The sequence below is a fragment of the Canis lupus genome, chromosome 17 (genome assembly GCF_011100685.1).
Source record: "Canis lupus familiaris isolate Mischka breed German Shepherd chromosome 17, alternate assembly UU_Cfam_GSD_1.0, whole genome shotgun sequence".
NCBI classification, from domain to species: domain Eukaryota; kingdom Metazoa; phylum Chordata; class Mammalia; order Carnivora; family Canidae; genus Canis; species Canis lupus.
In genome coordinates this window covers 60,374,161-60,391,811 of record NC_049238.1, presented here as the reverse complement: position 1 = coordinate 60,391,811, position 17,651 = coordinate 60,374,161, and the positions used below count along the sequence as shown (strand labels likewise).

The 17,651-nt window shown below is 48.4% G+C and overlaps 1 non-coding gene across 1 annotated transcript; it reads left to right on the top strand.

Moving 5' to 3' along the window:
* The first annotated feature begins 15,539 nt into the window (after positions 1 to 15,539).
* Positions 15,540 to 15,646, top strand: LOC119864057. Its single transcript, XR_005372844.1, has one exon. It is a non-coding gene; the product is annotated as a U6 spliceosomal RNA (small nuclear RNA).
* Positions 15,647 to 17,651: the final 2,005 nt, after the last annotated feature.

The window sequence follows — 17,651 nt, the reverse complement described above, 5'->3', positions numbered from 1 at the left end:
TTTTGTGGGGATGCAGGACAATGTTGCTAGAGCTTCTATATTTTGTTTTTGTTTTTCAGAAGTTATACCCTGTTTTGAAAATATTGAAAAGCCATTTAAAAAAATTCTTAGGACAGTAAATACATTCCACAAAACATGACTATTGATCAGATTTGTCTACAAACCTCGAGTTTGTGCCCTTCCTTAAAACATCCTCAGTGATGGTTCTGTGTTCCTAAAGATCTTGGGAAGATCATGGGTTAATCTGCCCTGCCTACATGTCTAGTTTATCTAGGGACTGTTGCCCACAAACAGCCCTAACCCAGAGGCATATTTATAGATCTGGTTTTGGAGAGGAAGCCCCTTTGCTGAGACCTCAGAGTACAATGCAGGTGATGAAATGACCAGCCCACAGGGCCAGAGCAAGATATTTTAGGGCCGGGACCTTTCAGTGCCCTGGGAACGACATCCCATTAACAGTCATTTATCTAGGAGGAGGCAAGCTGCAGAACAGAAGGGTGCCCCTGAACACAGAAGAGGGGGAGGGAGCCTGGGAGAAGGGTAAGGTCTGCCTCTGACATTTGCAACTTTCATGAACTGAAGGTCAGAAATAGTCCTTTCCGCTAAGAAGAGCTCACAAGATTTACTATAGCTGTCACCTCCCATGACTTGGTGGTCTGAAAATACTGTACAAAGGAAAGAATTTCCTATGCCTCAGCAACTTGGGAAGTACCATATTAAATCTGTGGACACTGCCTCGATGATGAAAAGAGGTATTTTTCAAAGATTATGGGATAATTAGATGTTTACCCTAAAGCACCTCTAGAGATAAGACAGATAAAAGAAAAAGAGGGGGACAGGCTGAGTATTCGTCTGACTTTGACCTTAACACAGTGGTTTAACACAGTGAGATAGCGCACATGTATAGAGTGCGTACTCTGTGCGCAGTGCTCATCTTAACAGATTTGGAAACAAAGGGGATCCCTGGGTGGCGCAGCGGTTTGGCGCCTGCCTTTGGCCCAGGGCGCGATCCTGGAGACCCGGGATCGAATCCCACGTCGGGCTCCCGGTGCATGGAGCCTGCTTCTCCCTCTGCCTGTGTCTCTGCCTCCCTCTCTCTCTCTGTGGCTATCATAAATAAATAAAAAAAAATTTAAAAAAAAAAAAAAAAAAAAAAAAAAAGATTTGGAAACAAAGACACAGAAATGCAGTACTTTGCCCCCAAATCTCACAGGTAGGAGCTACTATCTGTATATGTTGTATGCAAGTGAGATTTTTGAGAAACTCGGCTGAGTTGGCTTAACCGTTTTTTTCCCCCTGGTAGTAGATTAAGGGAGTGTTGTGTTAAATTAAGTAGCACTTTTAACTAATGTTTCCTGTGAGACATTGTCCCTATTCCAGATAATGCTGATGCCTACAGGTGGGACCCAGGAGCTCACACGAAACTGTCTTTTGGTTTGTGGTCATAGCAACCATTTTCAGAAAGTCTGGTGTTGGCTTTTCTGCCTCTCAGAATCACAGTTTGCTCAACTCCTTTGTTCCAGAAGAGCCACTCTTTTCCCAATCGCTACACACCAGGCTGGTCTCCAACTGTTGATTTCTAATGTCCTGTCACATTGGTTCACGCTGTTTTCTTTCACTGATGCCATTCTTCTGACCATCAGGCTTTGCCTTTGGCCCATTAGCTCACTTCCCACAAGTTATGAGAACGGAACCTGCAGTGTGGGCACCATGTTTACCTTGTTATCTCCCACCTCACCTTGCACATAGTAGGCATTTATTAAAAGCTTGTGGGATGAGCCCACGAATGAGAGATAGGGAGTACTGTCTCAGCTCTGGCCACATTCCAGTACTTTTTGGTGCAGTCTTGTCCTAGCACGGCTCCGCTGGCTCTAGGGTAATAAAATGATGCAGAAACAGAATGTGAGTAGTTTGGTAAATGAGGACCAAGACACGGATGGGACGCTCTGGTTTCCTAGTCACTGCTCTGGAGACATTAAATTTGGTCAGAAAACTCCCAAGGTCAGAATTCAAATCAAATTCTCAATTTGATTTCCATGCTTCAGTCTATATAGTTAGTGCCTCTCAGGCAGGTCCTGGGGTCCTTGGTGACAGCCTGCCTCAGTACTTCCCTGAGCCACATGTCTATCTGTTCGTCAGCATTCCGCAGACAAGATGTGCTCAGTAAATGTTAATGGAATTGAATGAATTGATTGGACATAACCTTGGCCGTCATTAGGTTTATAGCATCATCTGTATTTTATAACTGTGTGAAGTGGTTTGGGCTCATGTGCATATCTTCTTTCATATGTGTTTAGGAGACGTGGCCATCAGCTAGAGCTTCTGGAACAGGCTTCCAAGATGTTTACAGATATTCATTGTCTGCTAGGTTGGAAGATTTCTCAGACAGCATCCCTCTGATATAGTCTCAATACGACCAGTTTACAGATTTAATAAAATGGTACCTATGACCAGGGATAGGGACTGATTGGCCAGGGCCTGTCCCTCTGACAGAAGCTTCCACTCAACCCTGTCTTTAGGATCTTAGAGAACATTCAAAGTATCCACAGGACATTGCAGCTACCAGGGCCTAGGGAGCCCACGCTGGTCTGTGCTGCCGCTCTGCTATGAGCTGGTGACACTGCACTGGGGCCCGAAGGATGAAGTGCAGGAGAACTGGCACTGCTCCAGACTCCAGTTCCAGTTCTGTCATTTGGGGACTGGTGTGGCCTCAGGCATACTCAGCTTGGTCATCTCTAAAAATGGACTGACAACAGTACCCAGCTTATCTACTTCATAGCTTATCATAAAAACCAAAGTCAAGGGACGCTTGGGTGGCTCAGTCAGTTAAGCATCTCCTTTGGCTCAGGTCATGATCCCAGGAGCCTGGGGGTGAGCTCCCTGCTCAGCAGGGAGTCTACTTCTCCCTTTCTCTCCCTCTGCCTCTCCTCTTGCTTGTGATCTTTCTCTGAAGTAAATAAATAAACAAATAAAATCTTTAAAAAAAAAAAACAAAGATGATAGCACGCATGTGAAAGCTTAGAGTCCCATAGAGAAGTGAGTCAGTGTTATGGTTAACGGTGCTGTTCAAATTGGTTTTTAGCTGGTGTGCCACAGAGATCGAGACTCTGCACTGTGTGAAGATGTACAAGCTGGCCCGTCATGATGCCCGGAGTTCTCTGCCCAGGGGACCCTCAGAGCCCAGTGGGACTCAGCAAGGATTGCCAGCGACAGAGCGCACATGTACACATTCTCAGGTTTTCACAGCAGGTTGAGATCGTGGCCCAGCCTCTGCACCCGGAGTTGAGGGAGAAAGTTAGGCTGCTGTCTGGGCAGGAGATGTCTTCCTTGCTAAGACATCTGGCAGCGGCTACGCCACCAGGACTGAGTTCTGTGATAGCTTCCCGGCTTGGCAGGCTCCTGGTTCCCTGGGGGTTCCCGGACCAGAGGGTGAGGTGCAGTGGGCTGGCCTGGGGTCAGCAGTAGCTGAGGGCACAGATGCTCTGGGAAGATGGGCCGGGTCATAAAAAGCAGGGCAGGTGCTGCCTAGTGGTGGTGGGGACAAGGCTTCAGGACTCCAAGCATTCTGAGAAAACAGAGCAACCCATTATTTCCTTCTTGAGTCTCTGGAAGTGCACTCAGTGTCCTGGCCACACATGGTACTGTGACCAATTTCAAGATTAACTACAGATGTGAGTGAAGAGCAGGAAATAGTGCATTGTCACAAGTAAGGAAGGTGACAGAAACCCATCTTCCCAGCCCAGAGAGTCTCCTACGAGAGAGTAAAGGTCCATGGGATAAAATTGGACCCAATTCCCAATCCCTCACCTAATTCCAGAAGCAAATTAAGAATTTTCCCAGCAGAGCAAGGGTAGACAGAGAGAACAGGTTCTGGAAGTGATGGGGGTCCCATTCATGGTTTGAGGAATTCACAGTTACAGAGCAGAGCAGGGAAGGGCCCACCAAGCGCCAGATTCTATGGGCCAGAATCTAAACAACTATTTCTGCTGCCTGCACCTCAAGGTCCATGGGTTGTCTGTCCCTGAACACAGAGGACACTAACTGCCTTAGGGAAGGGGCCATGGTAATTCTCCCCACATGGATCTTATTCTCATGCCTAGAGGTTTCCCTGCCTTTCTAGAGAAAGCCAGTTTGGTGTCAAATTAATCTTGACAGATTGTGCTGAAGGCCGAAGAAAGCAGACATAAAAGGGTAAGAACAAGGGTACAAACTCAAAACTGTGGCCAGAGAGGCAGGCAGGGCTGCCAAAGGAGAGGCAAGAATTTCATACATACCAAGTACTTGAAGTCAGAAATAGAAGAGTCGGGGCGTGACGTGAAGGAAAGGCAAGTCGAGGCAGGAGATAGTGCAGGCTTGCCCTCTGACCACAGGCCGTGGCTCATTCAGGCACCTTTTCAAGGGGCCATCTGCACGGTGCTGGAGAGGGTCTCCCTCCTCTGCTCACAGCCTTTCCTGCCCTTGGCAGCTTCGGGATCTCTTCTGGCTCTGAGCTTGGCATCCAGAGCCTTGCCCTGTGGCCCCAGCCTGCCCCTCCGGCTTCACCCACCCCAAACAGACTGAGCCCCTCAGCCAGGGCCTGTGTGTCTCCTCGCCTGGAAGGCCCTCTGCCCCCTCTCCCCTCTGCACTCGCAGCATCTACCCACCTCACCCCGAGCCCCAGCTCAGTCTCTGAGCCAAATCCTCGTCTCCCAGGACCATCTCCGTCCATGCCCCTCCCTGGCCCAAAGCCCTGGCCACGGCGGTTCTCTCCAAGCTAGGGAGCCTCTCACTTAAATGCACCCGACAACAGCCTGCCAGCATGCACAGATTATTAAATGACTGGAGCCGGGTCCCCAGCCTCTGCGATCTTGTTCCTGAGCTCCATAGGGGTTGTGTGTGAAGCCAAGTGTGACACCCTTTGTCTAACCCACTCTTTGGGGGGCTTGCCTGTGAACCAGGCACTAACATGGATGCAGGAACCCAGGTGTGAAGGAACCACATTTCAGTGTATTTCTCAATAATTTCTTTTTCAGGCTTCCAGTCCCCTGGGATGATGGAAACTTAACTGTCGATTTAGGGGATCCCACCCTCATAGCACTGGCTCCTCTTCCAGCAAACTGTGTGTTGGTGATGAGAGAGGTTTATTCACTGAGGGAGAAGCTGACAAATGTGCAGCAAAGGCCAGTTCCTGTTTCTTACTCTGACCTTGCTGTAGCCATGGTCACAGTCCTGGAGGAGGGATGCAGTGGATGCGCCAGCAGGACAGACCAGGTCAGCCTTTGGTGATGGTGACCTGGAACCCAGTGGAAGGAAGCATCATGGGGAGGTCCACTCAGTTTACTTACAACTGCAGTCTTCTTTGGGTGCCTGGGTGGCTCAGTTGGTTAAGCATCTGCCTCCGGCTCAGGTCATGGTCCTGGGCTCGAGCCTTCCCGGCTTGGCAGGCTCCTGGTTCCCTGGGGGTTCCCGGACCAGAGGGTGAGGTTCAGTGGGCTGGCCTGGGGTCAGCAGTAGCTGAGGGCACAGATGCTCTGGGAAGATGGGCCGGGTCATAAAAAGCAGGGCAGTTCTGTATCAGAACTCCCTGCTTCTCCCTCTGCCCCTCGTGCTCTCACTCTCTCTCAATCTCAAATAAATAAAAATTAAAAAACACACACGCAAAACAACTGAAGTCTTCTCAAATCTGCTTCCTCTCCTCCTGACTTCTTAACTCTTCTCACCTCCTGTTGTCTGGACTGTTCTTCAAAATCCCAGAATCAGGGATCCCTGGGTGGCGCAGCAGTTTGGCGCCTCCCTTTGGCCCGGGGCGCGATCCTGGAGACCCGGGATCGAATCCCACGTCGGGCTCCCGGTGCATGGAGCCTGCTTCTCCCTCTGCCTGTGTCTCTGCCTCTCTCTCTCTCGCTGTGTGCCTATCATAAAAAAAAAAAAAAATTCCCAGATTCATCTATCTGTAGTCCTTTCTCTCCTTGCTCTAGAGTAGCATGGAACTTCAGAAGCATTTTGCCCAGTCCTCTGTTTTACAGGTGGAGAGATTGTGGCAGTTCCTGGCAAACCCAGAGTTAGGTCTCAGGTGAGGTCACAGACGTGAAATCCAGTGCTCTTAGCCCCAAAGACTTCCTGTCCTTCACACAGTTACGTGCCCTCGTCCTTTCTGTGGCCACCACCTGACCTCCTACATGGATGACGGTGGCAGCGATCAATGCAGATGCGTCGTCACGCTGTGCTCAGAGCCTCCAGGCGTGCCTCCTCTCCTCATTCCTCACACCCGACTCTTCAGGGTCAGCTCAAATGCCACCTCTCCCAGGGAGCACATGCTGGTGGGACATGACCTCTCCAGCCTCCAGCTGCATTCGGCCCTGGTGGTCCCTGCCGCAGGTGGCTTCACGGATGCCCGGCAGGCAGCTGCGCTTCATGCCCTCACTCTTCAATAAGTAGCTTCACGTGGGGGCGGGGGCTCTGCCTCAGACCTCCTGGCTGCCCCTGCAGCCCGCTGAGGCCCCGAGAGCCACCTCTTGCCTGTGGTGTATGCGAGGGACGACGGAGCTTCAGCACAATGCTTACAAGTGGCCACAGAGACATTAGGCCAGAAGAAATGGGGACACAAGCCCCGCGGGGAACGTTTACCCTGCGGGGGTGGGGGAGCAACTCCAAGGGCAGTTGAAGGACTGGGGGGACACAGAGGGGCAGCAGGCCGGCAGGTGTCCCAGGACAAGAGGGGAGACCACGTAGGGGCCGGTGGGCCAGAGCCGGGAGGTGCCAGCGAGCTGGGGCAGGAGGTCCCTCTGCTCCTGCGGCCACCCCAGTCACGGCCGCGCCACTGCCCCGGGGCATTTCCCGGGCTCTCCTCCGGGGATGGCTGCTCTTCCCGCCGAGCGCCCCCTCCTTGGTGCGGCCTCGGCCGCCCGCCGGTCCCGTCCACAGCGCCCCGTACCTGCAGGGGCCTCGGCCTCGGTCACCTGGAGCTCGCGGTCCAGGCCCACCCGGGGACGGGGACGGGGACGGCGACGGGGACGGGGACGCAGCGGGTGCACCATCACACCCACCCCAGCAGCCGGTTTGGGGGCAGCGCCCTGAGGCGTCTCCTCCGAAGCCTGGAGCAGCGAGCCCAGGAGGAAACCCGCGGCCTCCCCTGCCCCGCCTGCCGCCTCCCTCAGGGGAGGGGGGCCACGCCGCACCCCCAAGTCCTCCAACTCGTCCTGTGCCTCACAGTCTCCACAGGGTTTCCAGGTTCATCATCTCATCGGATCTTCCCCCAAACCTCAGCAAGTGGCGGTGCACGCGGACATCCTGCCATGTGTGTCAGATGCGGAACCTGAGGCAGGAGACGCCAAGCGCGGCGCCCAGCAGAGCCCTGGCCTCCCGCCTCCTGGCCTGGCCGGGCCTTCCCCGCACCTTCCCGCACCTTCCCCGCGCTGGGGGCCGGGAGAAGGCTCAGAGCCTGGCCCCGAATCTCCAGCTGGGAGCACCCGCCGGAGGGGATGAGGGACGCTGTTAGCCAAAGTGAGGAGCAGCCTTTCCAAGCTGGGGGGGCCAGAGAATAACAGGCTGTCCTCTTCTTCTACCGGACACTCGGCCCAGGAGGCCGTGAGCTGCCCTGGGCCACAAGGTCCTGACGTGCAGGGCAGGGGGAGAGCCGGGACCCTTGGTCCAGGCGGGCAGGTGCCCCACACTGCGCTGAGCTCCGGGTGGAACAGTCAAGAACCCGCGCCTTTGTTCTCTGGTGACTGGGCTGTGGATGGGATCCCATTTGGTGTGAGACTGTGGGGCCCTCCCACAGATCATTTTGTTTTCACTTGGGAGCAGGGGCTTTAGGCACCGTGTTCCCGCTCGGTGTTCCCAGACTGCCTGGGCCCACGTCCCAGCTCCCTGACTGATCAGCTGTGTGTGCAGGGGACTTGGCCATGCCACTGCTTCAGGGTTCTGTGGGATTTTTAAGGAGGTGATACACATAAAGTCTTTAACTGTATAGTGCCCGGCCGCAGTAACTCCCCACAAATATTGGTTGATGTTATTATGTACTTATTCTAGAGTTAGAAGAAGAGGCAGTAAAATTTGGTTAGGCCGTGCAAGTGTAAATGACTGTGCCCGTACCCCTGTCCAGTCCAGAGGCCTCAGGAGGAAGGTATTGAAAGGTCTGAATTGTTCCACAGAAGGAGAGAGCAGCTCTGTGATTTAACTGAGCTGCACAAAGCCACCCTGGTACCATCCCCAAGTGTGGCCCAGGAGGCCCTCGCCTGCTCCGTGTCCTGCCAGGGACCTGTCCTCAGCAGCTGACTCTGCTCCCTGCCTTGTGGCCCTGGATTACCAGGGACCTGAATGCCCGAGGGAGGCTGGTCCCCACCCACTGGCTGATTGCTGAGAACAGGTGGGTCCTGAAGGCAGGGCCAGCCCTATTTGTGGGGAGGCAAAGCACATCCAAGCTGAGATGTTGGAGAGAATTGAGTAAACAGCCCCATCTCAGCTTCCATCTGTCTGGCAAGGACTGGGCATGATACCAGCCAGAGCCAGGGGAACTTTTACTCAAAGCAAAATGACCAACCAAGACGTTGGGAATGGACATGTGTTCAGATCTGAGCCAAGAGCTCCTGAGGGGCTCAGTGCATGCTCAGGAGGCCCGGGCTTCTCTCTATGAAGGTGTGGGGATCAGAAGATCCTGGGGCATGGGCAGAGGAGGACAGTGGCTTCAGTGACCTGAACAAAGGGCATCTCCAGAGGATCTGTTCTTGTGACTCTCCCAGAACAGCACAACTGGTGCTCGCTGGGCAGCCAAGCCCTCTGCAGGGTGAGGTGTGGCCCTCTCTGGGACTCGCTTTACAGTGAGGCATGTGCGCACAGGCTAGGGGTCGGGCAGTCAAGTCAGGATCAGCAGATATGTGTCTCTGCCCTTCCCTGGCCACACCAAGTCTCTGGCATCTTCTTCTCCACCCCATCCATTCCTCTCCACCTTAGGTCCTTTATGCTGAAGTGGGCTTTAAAAAAATTTTTTTTAAGATTTAATTTATTTGTTCATGAAAGACGAGAGAGAGGCAGAAGCATAGGCAGAGGGAGAGGCAGGCTCCCTGCAGAGAGCCCAATGTGGGACTCGATCCCAAAACCCTGGGATCACACTCTGAGCCAAAGACAGATGCTCAACTGCTGAGCCACCCAGGCATCCCTGAAGTGGGCTTTTAAAAATAGGTAAAGCACATGGTACACAGTGAAAAGTCCCGTCCGGCCCTGCCATCCTTCCCCCTGCTCAGGCCAACGTGTGCATGAGATGGCACATGCATATACAAGCATATAGGTCAATATTCTCCTTTTCTGGTTTTGTGAGGTTTTTGTTTGTTTGTTTGTTTGCTTGCTTTGGTTTGGTTTGGTGGCAGAGATTCCTATTAGAGTCTGGAAAAACTCTGGGTTCCTCCCTAAAATAGGGTACACACACAAAATTAGTGTATGATTTCAGGGGTTTTTATGTACTCTGTGGCCCCTTTTGTCCTACTCAGCAAGGGATTCTGGTTTTACTTGTAGCAAGTGGGTCTGATTCATATTTTCTCTCCTTAACACTGTCTCCCCACATACACACATCCTCTACCTGCCCGGATCTTGTCAAGATTTCGACAAAGGAGAGCTTCAAAGGCCTTCACAAAGTAGCTTCAGCAAGCCAGCCAGCCAGCCAGTGCCGTCTTTCAGTAACTTCCTATTAGATTGAGGACAAAACAGAATCTCAACTCTTTAGAATGGCTTGGAAGGCCCTGAACAAGTATCCCTGAACTTCCCTCCTGGTGTCATCCTCCAAGGATCACTCTCTGCACAGGCAGCTCTGGCCATAGTGACCTTACTTCTATCCTCATTGAACAAACCCAGGTCTCACCTTAGGGTCTTTGCTTCAGCTGCTCCTCTGCCTGGAAAACTATTTGCCCTACAAGTTGCATCACTGGTTCCTTCTGGCATCGGCCCATTGTCCTTCCTCTGAGAGGCCCTCCCCAGCCACCCCTCCTAATGCCATGCCCCACTCCTGGCACCCCCTTCTAAGGCACCCCAGCCCCTTCCATTGTCCTCAGGGCACTTACCACTTCTGACATCTTAACTTCTTTGGCGTTACAGTCTCCCCCGCTAGGGTGTGAGCGCTGGGAAGTCGGCAGCCTTGTCTGCCCCATCTCTAGCACCCAGAAGGGGGCCTGGCACATCCTAGGCGCTTAATAAATGTCTGTGGACTGAATGAAAGAATCTTGGTGGAGGTCAGATAAGAATCTGGACTCACTTTTCCATCCCACCAAAGCAGCTCCAGGCAATCCCTGGCTAATGTTCTAGGCACAGTTCCTGCCTCTCCCTCATTTCTCTATTCCCAGATGTCCTACCCTTTCCCCAGACCTCTGGGGCTCCTCCTTCCCAATCAGCATCTAACAAAAACTCTTTGTGATTTTATGCCTGGGGGATTTAATCTGAGTCAATTTGGCTTCTCCAGCTCGGGCTCCGCTGAGTCCAAAGGTCTGATCAGCGTTTCCAGTGGACCAGCCAGCAGCTCCACCGTCTGAGGGCTCAGAGCTCCATCCCCAGCGGAACCAGGGTACTGACAGGATGCTTGGAGCCTCGCTGCCCACTCTGCTGCCATTCCTGGGCCTTGTAGAACTAAATGAAGACCAAGCGAAGGAGAAAGGCAAAGGCTATTTATTCAACGCTTGCTGCAGCAAGGGAGTCAGTCAGCCATGAGGTCACTGATGTTTTAAAAGAGGCTCAAGGGCAGGCAGAGGAATGGGAAGGCTTTGCCTCCAGCAGGAAAAAAGAAAGGGAAGGGTGTGGATGCGCCTCCTCTGGAGGCTGTTGGTGTGGGAAGCTGTAAGGCAGGTGACTAGAAGCTGGGCATCCTGTAGGACTGGTTGGAGTGCGGATTTAACTTTCTCTGGTTGGTACGAAGTTGCAGTGGGCACAAAACTTGTGGAAGTTGTCAGTCCCGGCCATCTTGAGCAGACTGTTCCAGAAAGTCAGTGTTTAGCTTTCCGAATTGTTACTAGAGGTGGTCTTACACATGTGACCTTCAGATTGCCTGAGTGATGTATTGTTGACAAAGAGTCAGCTCCATGGGCAGGTCTCTGCAGGGCGTGGGTTGGAGTTCTGTTTTCCATCTGGTCTGGCCAAGGTCTCTTAATTTACAGTGCAGATCAGTCCTTCGGTGACTCCTCCTTCCTTCCTTCAAGTGTATGAACATGTTGGGGTAGTAGAATCCCTGCGTGCTCGATTTCCTGCATTCAGCAGCTCTCTGGTGAAGGTCCTTGCTGTTCAAGGAAGGTTGTGAGGTGCAGGAAGAGGAGGAGGCCGGGCCAAGAACTGAGCTGTCCACCCGTCCCAGGATTGGTCTGGCATGGGTATTCTGAGCTGGGAAGGCTTTGTGGTCAGTGTGGGGTTTCGGGAGTGGACTGCTATAGATGGGACCTGGGGAGAGATGGGGGGAGACTCTTGGGAGGGAAGATGATAAGGCAGGGGGCAGGTGGAGTGGCCTTAGGTTAGTCACTCACTTGTTTTGTGGCGAGCTGCTGGGGGGCAGACATGCATGGTACACGTGAAGGTGCTATGTGAGTCGTGAAGGTTTCAGCATGAGGCATGAGGGAAGGCTGTGGGAATCACCTGGAAAGGGCCTCTCTCCCCCAAATGAGGAGACTGTATGTAGCTGGGCAGTGGTTTGGCGCCTGCCTTTGGTCCAGGGCGTGATCCTGGAGTCCCGGGATTGAGTCTCGCGTCCGGCTCCCAGCATGGAGCCTGCTTCTCCCTCCTCCTGTGTCTCTGCCTCTCTCTCTCTCTTTCTCTCTATGTCTATCATGGATAAATAAAAAAATCTTAAAAAAAATTAAAACCATCATTTACTGAGTTGGAGTCACTGCTCTGAGCCTGCATAGAACCCCTACAACAGTCCTTTGAGGTAGTTACTATTATCGTCTCCATATTACAGGTGAGATAATTGAAGTACAGGGCAGTTAAGGAACTTGCCAGGGGGAGAGAATGCTTACGTTGTTTGCTTTGCACAAGATCAGCAACAACCACGCACCCTCGGACGCTGCTCCTTGATTCAAGATCTTTGTCCACGATGTGTGTCCCGATGCATCACTAACAATTAGCTATTGTAAAAACCAGCTCTTGCTAAGTGTGAGGCATAGTACTAAGCACTTGCATGTATTAACTCATTTAATCTTAGTATCAGCCCTCTGAGGTGAGGAACTGTGCCACGTCACCTCTTGTCAATAAGCAGAGCCAAGACCACTTGTCCATCAAGCCCTGATCCACACAGTGGTCTGTGGCTGGGAGCCAACCCCAAGTCAGTGGTTCTTGCCTTTCTGGACACCCTCCCCAGAAAAACATGCAGGTGTACATACACCCACACCCCTTAGGAAATTCACAGATGCCCACACGAGCCTTCCCATGGCAAGTGGGTGATGGAGGAAGACTTCTAGGTGAATGTTTCAGCCGGGGATAGTCTCCAGTCTAGAACAAAAAGTCAAAAGACTTTGAATTCTAAGAGATTTACTTTATTGAGAGAATAGAAATAAAATTCCATAGCTACTTTTATATACTTCACTAGTGAACAGAACAGAAAGCAGCCTGAGAGTCCCCATCTTTGGATCAATTCAATTACCCAACATCTCCCACACATCTAGCCAGTTGAACACTGTTGGAGAAAATCTCATAATTCTGCCGATTTATGCCAATGCACATTTATGGGGTCTAATCCCAGCTGGGTCTTTAACACTGCTTGACAGCTTTTACTTGTACCAGATAAACTCACACCCATTCTCCCAATGGCCACTCCAACCCTTCTGTAATGATTCTTTGAGCTTTAAAAGTTTTCATGTGTTAGAAGCACAATTGCACAAATTTTAATTCACATCCTCCAGGACTTTTATCCAGTTTTTCCCTCTACTTGGGCTCTTGACCCTTTATTTTGTTTATTTATTTGGATAATTATTTATTTAGAGGCTACCATGCCTGGCACTGGGCTGTGCTTGAGGACCCTACCACGGTTTCCGTTCTCATGGAGTTTACAGCCCAGAGAGAAAGACTATCATTCCGCAAATAATTACAAATCTGATGAGAGACACTAAAGGGAAAGGAGAGATATTGTCAAATATGTTGATATGGAGTTTCAGGAAGGCCTCCCTGAAGGAAGCAGCATTTCCAGCAGAGTCCCAAAGGATGATATGTCAGTTTGGAATGCTTTGGGCTGCACACAACAGAAAATCTGACCAACAGTGAAACCATAAGGATGTTTATTATTTCCTTAAGAAGCCTGGAAGCAAAGAGTTTCAGGGCTTTTAGGTGGCTCAACAAGATTATCAAGAGCCATGAGTTGATATTCCTACAATTTTCTTGGTTTTTCCCTCAGTCATAAGAGGGTTGCCATAGATTCAAGTGTGACTTTCTTGCATAACATCATTTCAAAGCACAAAAAAGAAAAAAGGCTCTGGTTTCCAAGCAGCTCTCTTTCAAACGGGCACAAAATTCATCCAGAAATTCCCAGGAGTTTCTCTCTTGTGTTTTTTTTCTCCCGAAAGTGGATCATATGCCCACCCGAGGCATAAGGAGAAGGGGTTACCATGATTGACTTAGACCAATCAGGACTGATCCCATAGCATAGTGAGGACCCTACCTTTCCTGAATATATTGCTGCCTACTGGATCCCTCAAATGAGAATCAAAGGGTCTATCAATTCTGTATATGGACACCTAGGTAATCTGAATAAATAAAACTTCATACCAATAAAACTTTCAAAAGTCATCTTAAAAGAATCAAAGAGGTAACACGATTTGAGGAATTGCTGAATTGAGATGCTGAGCTACTGAAGAGGATGGGAAAGTGGACAAGTGAAGCCTCCTCATGCCTTAGGGCTTTGTTCTGGAAAAGGCTGAGCTGCAATTCTGGCAGCCTCCAGGGGCTAGGGTGGAAATTTCAAAGTCAAGTGGTTCTGACTTGCAGTGCCCTCAGGAACTGGGAAAGGATAACTTCTCTTTAGAGGAAGACAATATTATCTTGAACGCCAGGGTATTTCTATAAATAACTTTCTAAAACAATGTCCAGTACACAAAGATAACCCAAGGATATCGGACAGCATGAATAAGAACAGTAGATACAATATGTAATAGAAACAGACTCACAGGGCCTCCAGATACTGAAATGATCAGTATAGATCACAAAACAATTATGCTTGTTATGTTCAAGGAGTAAAAGCCAAGAATGGAAAATTTGGCTTGGAAATAGAAATTTTTAAAAAACGATATTGCAAATGTTAAACAGGGAAAATGTAAATTTGGAAATTAAAACACAATAACCAAAATTAAGAACTGAGATGGGGATCCCTGGGTGGCTCAGCGGTTTAGCGCCTGCCTTCAGCCCAGGGCATGATCCTGGAGTCCTGGAATCGAGTCCCACATCAGGCTCCCTCTGCCTGTGTCTCTGCCTCTCTCTCAGTGTGTTTCACATGAATAAATAAATTAAAAAATCTTAAAAAAAAAAAAAAAGAACAGAGACAGTTTTGCCAGCAGATTAGATATAGTAGAAGGGAAAATAGGTCAGAAGAAAATAACCAGAACAATGCATAATGGAGTAAAAAGAAAGAAAATGCAGAAGAGTGGGTAAGAAACATGGATGTCACAATGAAAAGGTCTAGAAAGAGTCCTTGAGGAAAGGAAAGACTGGGCATAGGCAATATTTGAAGGAAAAATGGTTCAAAGATTTCCAGAGCTGATGAAACACAAGAAATAATACATTTAAGAATCTAACAAATACTAAGAAGGATAAATAAAAAAGAAACTTATATGTCCGTAAAATTGCAGAAAACCAATTTTCTGCAAGAAGAAAATAGTAAAAACACTCAAAGTAAATGGACAAATTACCTTTAAAAGCAATAACATTCAAAGGACTCCCACTTCTCTATTTCAGAACTTACTACAGAGCAACAGTAATCAAGACAGTGTGGTGTGGGCATAAGGGTAGATATACAGGTCAATGGAATAGAATTCAGAGGCCAGAATAAATCCTCACATTTATGGTCAATTGATTTTCAACGCCAGTGCCAAAAATTCAAAGGGGAAAAATAGTTTTTTCAACAAACAGTTCTAGGACAATTGTATATCCACATACAAGTAAATGAAAGTGGACCCCACCTCATATAATATACAAATATTAACTCAAATTGGGACAAAGACCTAAGTGTAAGCACTTAAAATAGAAAAATCTTAGAAGAAAGCAAACATTGGAGTAAATCTTTGTGACCTTAAGTTAGGCAGTGTTTTTTTTTTTTTTTTTTTAATTTATTTATTCATGAGAGACACACAGAGAGAGGCAGAGACACAGGCAGAGGGAGAAACAGGCTCCATGCAGGGAGCCCGACGTGGGACTTGATCCCGGGTCTCCAGGATCACGCCCTGGACTGAAAGTGGCGCTAAACCGCTGAGCCACCGGGGCTGCCTTTAGGCAATGGTTTTCTAGCTAGGAAACCAAAAGCATAAACAACTAAAGAAAAATACATTAATTAGACTATATGAAAATTGAAAGCTTTTGTGGTTCAAAGGATACCATCAAGAAAGTGAAGAGTGCTCGCTTCGGCAGCACACATACTAAAATTGGAACGATATAGAGAAGACTGGCATGGCCCCTGCTCAAGGATGACACGCAAATTTATGAAGCATTCCATATTATTAAATATCAGTGAGGGTGACAGAACATGAGAGACTTCTGACTCTGGGAAACGAACAAGGGGTGGTGGAAAGGGAGGTGGGGCAGGGGGTGGGGGTGACTGGGTGACGGGCACTGAGGGGGGCACTTGACGGGATGAGCACTGGGTGTTATGCTATATGTTGGCAAATTGAACTCCTATAAAAAGAATATACAAAAGAAAGAAAGAAAGAAAGAAAGAAAGAAAGAAAGAAAGAAAGAAAGAAAGAAAGAAAGAAAAGAAAGAGAAAAGAAAGGGTACCTGGCTGGCTCAGTAGGGCATGCAACCCTTGATCTCAGGGTCATTTTGAGTTCCATGTTGGGGGTAGAGTTTATTATTTATGATAATCAACCATATACTAAGCCATAAAACTAGTTTCAACAAACCTAAATGATAAAATCATTCAGAGACATTCTTCAGTTGCAATGCAATTATGCTAGAAATAAAAAACAAAAGGATAGTTAGAAAACCCTAGATGTTTGGAAATAAAACTATATAATATATATATTTATTTATTTAAACATTTTATTTATTTATTCATGAGAGACACACACAGAGAGCAGCAGAGACACAGGCAGAGAGAGAAGCAGACTCCATGCAAGGAGCCCGATGTGGGACTAGATCTCGGGACTCCAGGACTCCACCCCTGGGCCAAAGGCAGGTGCTCAACTGCTGAGCCACACAGATGTCCCTATTACTTCTTTTCTTTTTAAAGATTGTATTTATATATTTGAAAGAGAGAGAGTATGCGAGGGTGCAAAAGCAGGGGTGGGGCATAGGGAGAGGGTTAAGCAGACTACCCACTGAGCAGGGAGCCCAAGGAGCCCAACTCCAGCTAGATATCTACCTAGGACCCCAGGATCATGACCTGAAGGTAGATGGTTAACAAACTGAGCCACCCAGGCGCCCCCAATAGATTTCTAAATGGTTCATGAATCAAAAAAGAAAAAATTTTTAAAATAATTCATGAATCAAGGAAGAAATTATAATGAAAGTACAGAGTCTGAAATAAATTTAAAAACACTACATATCAAAAGTTGTGGGATACAAGCTATTCTCTTGATGGAAATTTACAGCCTTATGTAGTTAAATCAGAAAGAAGAAAATTAAAAAATTAATAAACTAAACGTGCATCAAAAAGTAGAAAAAGAATAGCAAGTTAAACTTGAAATTAGAAATAAGGAAATAATAAAGATAATTGAAAGCACACATACACACAATAGGATAAAAATAAAACAAGCTGGCACTTTGAGAAGACTAATAAAACATAACACTTTGGTGAAATAAAATAGGGGACAGAGAGGGAGAGAGAGAGAGAGAGATGGGAGGCAGGAATGAAAAACAGGGTATAACTATATAGTCTGGGTAGACCTTCAGAAAAAACCAACAGGATATTATGAACTTTATGCTAAAGCATTGGAAAATTTTTACAGAATGGATAAATTCCCAAGGAGGAAAGGACAGTTTATAAAATACCCAAAAAGAAACAGGAATTCTGAATAGACCAATAACTCAAAAGAATTGAAACACCAATTAAAATTTTCCTACAGGGGATCCCTGGGTGGCGCAGTGGTTTAGCGCCTGCCTTTGGCCCAGGGCGCAATCCTGGAGGCCCGGGATCGAATCCCACGTCGGGCTCCCGGTGCATGGAGCCTGCTTCTCTCTCTGCCTCTCTCTCACTCACTGTGTGCCTATCATAAATATAAAATAAAATTTTCCTACAAAGCGGGTTCCAGGCCCACATGACTTCATTGGCAACTCCTATCAAATATTTATGGAAGATATAAGTCAATATTGTACAAATCCTTTTGGAGAAGAGAAGCAATTACTTTAGCCAACTCATTTTGAGCCTTGTATAATGTGGTATAAATATATATTTTTAAAATTTTTGAAGAAAGGGAAGATGGAGGAGTAGGAGGACCTTAAGCTCACCTTGTCCGATGGATACAACTAGATAAACATCAATGTAAATAACCTAAAACTTTATTTT